Source organism: Rutilus rutilus (assembly GCF_951802725.1).
Source record: "Rutilus rutilus genome assembly, chromosome: 3".
Lineage (NCBI taxonomy): Eukaryota > Metazoa > Chordata > Actinopteri > Cypriniformes > Leuciscidae > Rutilus > Rutilus rutilus.
The window spans coordinates 4,477,460-4,484,478 of record NC_140211.1 but is presented as its reverse complement, the minus strand read 5'-3'; positions in this window follow the sequence as shown (position 1 = coordinate 4,484,478).

The window sequence follows — 7,019 nt, the reverse complement described above, 5'->3', positions numbered from 1 at the left end:
GTTCATCATATCGTCTTCATCCAGCGGAGAAGAAAACAATCGCAACTTTAACATTTGACACTCACGGAACCATCAACAACTTCAATGTTCAACAACTTCAAGAATTGTGTCCACCGCACAGACCATGCAAGTGTCAATTTAATGAGGTGCTCTGAAAATGATAAGCTGATGGTTCTTTTCATAGTTAAATGGATCTTTTCCATGTGTAACAGGTGAAAGAAATTTGTAATGAATTGTGCCAAAATGTTTGTTCATGTTGTAGAATAATCCTAAGGTGTTCGTTGAATATAATGTATTAAGTGCATCTAAAAGAAAGGGATACAGGGACACCTACAGGCGACTAGGGTAAGCGAAGAGTGGAGTCGGCCATTTTCTCCTCAGTTTTACGAACGCTGTTGAGGAGAATGGTAGGTGGAAAATCTCTCTCCGGTCGAACAGAAAGAAAATGATGTCAGGGATGATTTTATTTCTCTTTAAGGTCAAAATTGTTCTTTTAAAATTATTTTATTTCATATTTGAGTCATAAGAGATCTGGGGCCCTATCTTGCACCCAGCGCAATTGACTTTGTACAGCGACACATGTTTCATTCCTATTTTGCACCCGCGCACAGCGGACTTTTCCCTCCACAGACGCACGTCGGTTAACTAGGGAATGAACTTGCGCTCCCGGGGGCGGTTCAGGGAAAAGAGGCGTGTTCCGGCGCAAACGTTCCCTGGTGCTATTTTGCAGGTTTAGAAAACAATTCCGCCAGTGACCAGGAGAAACCTCGTCTAAAGTCAGTGGCGTGTTGCGCATGTTATTCATATGCTATTTTAAGGGCGCATGCTTGGCCATAATCAATGTAGCGTGTGCGCAACGCGTATACACTTTGATTCTCTCATCTACACAGACACAGCAGTTTTCATTTTTGCAAATTATACATTATTACAAGGAAAAATGTATGATAAAGATGTATGATTGTAGGTCTTGATAAGCCTAGGGCTTCTACCTATCCCTTTCAAACTTATGCTATTATAATGCTAAAAAGATTCTTTACTTTGTTTTTCTTGTTTTTGTTTTATTGATGGATATTTCATGTGTTGGGTTTGGTTTAATTTATTTTTTAATTGTTCGAAATAAAGATTTTGTTCGTTCGTTCGTTCGTTCATTCATTCATTCATTCATTCATTCATTCATTCATTCATTCATTCATATTAACGGGGAAATCATTGTTGTGTCCATGAAGATGTGAAAAAATAGGCATACATCTAGCTTACACATTTACCCAAATGATTATACGCCTGTTTAACCGAAGCTAATTTGGGTGTGTTTCTCCATCCCCGATGTACTTCTCTGTGTTTTACGGCCTGACGAGAACGTCGGTTCCATTCCAGAGTTCCATTTCCTGCTTCCGGTTCCATTCCATCCCTCACCAGTTTTCTTATGCATGTATGTATGCATGTTTGTTTAGTTCAGTTATGTTTGTGATTTAGTTGATAAAACTTGTGCACAATATGTATTTGGTTCTGATTCTCTGCTTGCAACAAAGTTTATTTTACGATTTAGATTTTGACTACAGGCTCTTAGTACTGTACAGTAAGAAAATACATTTCTCTTCCCCGGAATTTAATATTTCTTAGAATTAATAAACAACTAACGCTGAGTTTTCACAAGACTAACAGGTGGGTTGATAGTAATATTAATTTTACTACATTAAGTTAATTATATTAACTGATTAAATGATAAGAACATATATTGAGAGTATTACAAAATGTAAGAATTATTAGACATTATAGTCACATAATGTCATACCGGATAACTGTCCGGACCTTAGAGTGATATACAAAAAAAGCCAAACAAACTGTAAAAAAAATCAAATAAACCCCAACATCTCTGCCACAGGCATTATTGTATGAGTCTTGACAACAATATATTTAAATATTATAAAGAATATGACATCCAGTTGATTGTTATGCTTTGGAGCATTCTGTCCCAAAACTGGCTGTCAGCCAATGTCATCCGGGATAACAAGCAAACAGGAGCAATTTTATTGTGAATTTTATTTTGACACGATGTGAGACAGCATGTTACACAATCAGGAAGACCCTGAAGGACCCCCAAACAACGGTGAAAGGTAAGTAGGCTATGTCTTTCATAAAATGTGTTTAACTTACCCTTTTTCCTCACTAGCACACTATGTAGTAAAATCCTGTGTCATATGGGATAACGCTAAAATAATATCTACAATGTGGACTTTATGTAAATGTTTATTTAGCATGAATTTACATATTTGGAAGTTGAAGGTAAAGGTTGCAGATTTCTATAGGTATCCAAAAATACTGCCTGATTAAGATTTAAACTGAGTTTTGTCATACCGGATAACAATTTTGTCATATAGGAAAAGTTATTTTCTGTTAGCCCATAATGTCATCCTTTATCTTGGATGACATGTGTTTGACAATATACTGTTTTATACAGTTTTCAGCTTTAATTTGTATAATTTTCATTCAAATTGTGATATTAACGTATCATTAACATTGTTTAGTTGAATATTAGCAAATTATATAATTCATAATAATATTCAATTACATTTAATTATTGTCCAACCTGTCATATTGGGGAATCCGCCCCTTTAAGAACAGGCCATCACTCTAGTGACATCATCATGCATTTTCCTTTTTTTTTTTTTTTTTTTTTAATAAATGATGTTCAGTGAAATGAGTGAAGGTCGCCTACTTTAACCCTTTACATTATTTATGAATATTGATTTAGAGTGACTATGATCATCAATAAAATGGTTCAAGGTACTTTTCAGTACTAAATTAAGCCTAATGTTGAAAAGTTGTGCTGTTTTGATACTCATAAACATGAAAGAATTGTTTAACCACACTGGGTTTGTGTGTAACAGTTTACACACTGAAAACCACATCTGTATTTCTTTACAGTGGAGCCTAATTAATTTCCTAAAACATTGCATAACATAAACATTAATTATTTATGAACATTATTATGTGTAAATGTTGTAAAAATGACAATTCATGTGTTAACTCATATGGTGTCATACCGAGTAACAATTTAAGTCAGGCGGGATAACGCTGTTTTTGTCCATTGAAATGCATAATTTCACTTCATGGAGATGAGGAAACAATAATAACATGATACCAAGTCCTGTAAAACATTTTCAAACATTTAGCATTTTAAACCACATTGCAGTGTTAAAATGTGGGTAAAGAACTCGAACAAGTAGGGTCATGTTTAAAGAAATCACAATATAATGAGAAGAAAATAGTTGTGCATTTTTTTTTTTTTTTTTGAGCTCTAAATATTGTTTATTGCATCACTTTATATATTCATTAAGTATTATTGATTTGAAAAGTTTTAATATCATAATATTTAGAAAATGCATTAACGTTATCCCGTATGACATTCTGACTGGTGTCGTCGCATGATTCTCAGTTAAACCGCTTAAAATACATTGTTTAAAATTGAGATTTTAGTAATAAGTAAAAAACATCCCCATAATGATAACTACTTTGTGCAGTTTTAACCTATTTTAATTTATCAGTTGAAAACCTTATGTCACTGGCCCTTGTACCGCACCCACTAATATCACTTTTGGTTCGAGTCAAGGCTGAGTGTGCCGAGGGGAGGCTAGTCACTGGGTGAAACACATTTGCTGTGAGTGTGGAGCACCAGGGTTTGAGCACCTCTATTTTGTTTGCCGTGCACACATAAGTGGCTGAGAGCACAATTTATTACAGCTAGTTTGCCACCCCTAAGGTAAGCTTTAGCCTTGCAGTTTCTATTCTTTTTATTATTATTATTATTTATTTTTTTTGCTTTATTTGGTGGGAACGGTACAGTATTTTTCTTTTGTGATGTTTGGTTTGATGTGATTCAGTGTTTGAATCAGGCGGGTCTGGAGGAATGTTCTTTTAACATTGTGATATTCCTAATATTATTATAATAAACTTGCAAGTGATTTATACCATGATTAAATGATGCCAGTGAAATATTTATCCTTTTAAATGAAATTATTCATTTGTTTACTGGATGACGCAACTCTGTCTTTTCACTGCACCACCGAACCTGTGTTCATTTCATATTTCCTTGGCTGCAATTCCCAAGGTGGCGTAGTCAGTGCTCTCTGGATTAAGTGCTATTAGGAAGTACCAGGCCGGCCACTTATAGTTTCTGTAGAAATACCAGAGACAATCCAGCCAACTCGCCATCATTTGCTGGAGCCCAGGTCTTGCTGTTTTATGCGCCTTTAACAGTAGTGTTACACAAGGAACAACAGACTTACACATCTCTGTAATGTTCTACTATTGCAAAACTATCCGGTTCAGTTTGGGTTCACTTGTCTGGGTGATTGCCTTGAAACGGGTTATTTTCTCTTTCACTTTATGCTAAGTTTTCCAAGTGTGTCCTGAAATATCCTGGTAGTTTCTCTTATTGTATTGATGAATATCAGTGTGTCTGATCTGGTCTGGTTTTGGTGTTGCTGCAGATAATTTTTCTTCAGTTGATCATTTTATTTATAATTTATGCAACTTATTGTGATACTAATGTTAAGCATTATAATATATTATAAACACTCAAGAAGCTGCATTCATTGCAGGCACATGGTCTAAATCTAAATGTTACGGGAAAAACATTGGAAAAACATGGAGCAGACTTAGCATATATCAAGCTGGCTAGTGATGGGACAAAATTATAATATTGAATAAATGAAATGATGTCAATACCATATATAATCAATTGGAGATGTAAAATAATTTAATTTGAAGAAGTTATGGGAACAAATGTTGTTTGTTACTTTATTGATTCACATGGAACTGACGGATGATTAAATCATGTAAATCCAACACTTTTTTTCAGTGAGTAACGAACTTTACAGATCCACAACTAAACATGCAAAACTGTCAACTGATAAACAAAGGAAGACAGATATCGAGCACAATTTGGTGTTTGTGAAACCCGTTGAGAACTTCATCGAACCAAAGCGCACATGCATGTGTGTCATAGTTAGACGGCTGTAACAGTGCATGAAGAAGGAGAAACTCAGAGTCTTTAATAGTAGATTCAAACAAGGAAACACATAGAAGATAACTTTAATGTTAAACACTCAGAACAAACAATCCAGGACAAGGAACAAACTGAAACTGAGGGCTTAAATACATGAGGGCAAACAAAGGAGCTGATGAGTTCATTAGCGAGGGACAGGTCAGTTAGATAAATCAATGAAACTCATAGGAAAACTGGGTCAAAGGAAAAACAGGCAAACAGAATCTGAACACAATGAAAACAAAGACTTAACAGAACATAACCCTGACAGTATGAGCCACTCTCTCCATTTCAAAAGAGTTGTTCAGAGAAAAGATGTACTAGAAGAGGTAAAGGGGACTTCAGCATCACAATATGGAAGTTATGCAACTTTGTGGGATATCATTCACTGTAAAGAAAATCCCCTGCTCTCAGATGATGACCTAAAGTTGCCCTCTGTCCTTTATGACTTTGAGGTTCCAAATCCTCTTGCACTTCTCTTAAAATGGGCATTCACTAACATCCAGCTTTGTTTCGATCCGCACTTCACACCGTTCAACTCGCTCTTTTGTGCAGATTTAATGACCTGAGATGTTTTTGCTATGACAGACATGCAGTGGCCACTGGTCAGTGTGAGTTAAGGTAATAATAATAATAATAATAATAGTAACACTGTTTAGTGCAACAACTTGAAAGGGATGAAGATATTTATTATGGGCTGTAGAGTAGTTGTGTGCTTTCTGCTTACTTCCATCCCAGGATTTCCACTTGATATCTGACATGATTTGTTTGAAAGTGTTGCTTCTGTGGGCTTAAAAAAACTTTAATTTCATCATCAACTGAAACGTTGCACCTATGTGTCAAATAACTCTCATTATAGCATTAGTGGAGTATTAGTAGAGTATTAGTAGAGTATTAGTGGAGTATTAGTAGGGTATTAATATAGTATTAGTGGAGTATTAGTGGAGTACTAGTAAGGTATTAATAGAGTATTAATAGAGTATTAGTGGAGTATTAGTAGAGTATTAGTAGAGTATTAGTGGAGTATTAGTAGAGTATTAGTGGAGTATTAGTAGGGTATTAATATAGTATTAGTGGAGTATTAGTGGAGTACTAGTAGGGTATTAATAGAGTATTAATAGAGTATTAGTGGAGTATTAGTAGAGTATTAGTAGAATATCAGTGGAGTAGTAGTAGGGTACTAATAGAGTATCAGTGGAGTATTAGTAGAGTATTAGTAGAATATTAGTGGAGTATTAGTAGAGTATTAGTGGAGTATTAGTAGGGTATTAATAGAGTATTAGTGGAGTATTAGTAGAGTATTAGTGGAGTAGTAGTAGGGTATGAATAGAGTATCAGTGGAGTATTAGTAGAGTATTAGTAGAGTATTAGTAGAATATTAGTGGAGTAGTAGTAGGGTATTAATAGAGTATCAGTGGAGTATTAGTAGAGTATTAGTGGAGTATTAGTAGGGTATTAATAGAGTATTAGTGGAGTACTAGTGGAGCATTTATAGATAGGGTATTAATAGAGTATTAGTGGAGTATTAGTAGAGTATTAGTGGAGTATTAGTTGGGTATTAATAGAGTATTAGTGGAGCATTAGTGGAGTATAAGTGGAGTATTAGTAGACTGTCTGTTTAATATCTGATTACTCTTTATAGTGATGCTCCTTCTTAACTTAGTTTTCTACCCAGTTATATGCATTAGTGTGTTTTCTAGTTATATTTAATATAAATGTATCTTAAAGCTGTTGATATCAGACTAATAAGCATGTTTCATCACAGCTGTTTAATGTCCACCAGATGAAGCTGGAGAGCAGGAGAGACGAACTCCACAGCTAACAGAACGCTTCCCAAACATTGTTCTGCTTATGGGAACATTACAATGTCCAGTTTTCTTAATGTTAGTGGAACGCTTTTTAAAGGTTAGAATGATGTTCCTGAAACATTCTTAAAACTATATTTTTTTATGAACAGCTCAACATCTTACAG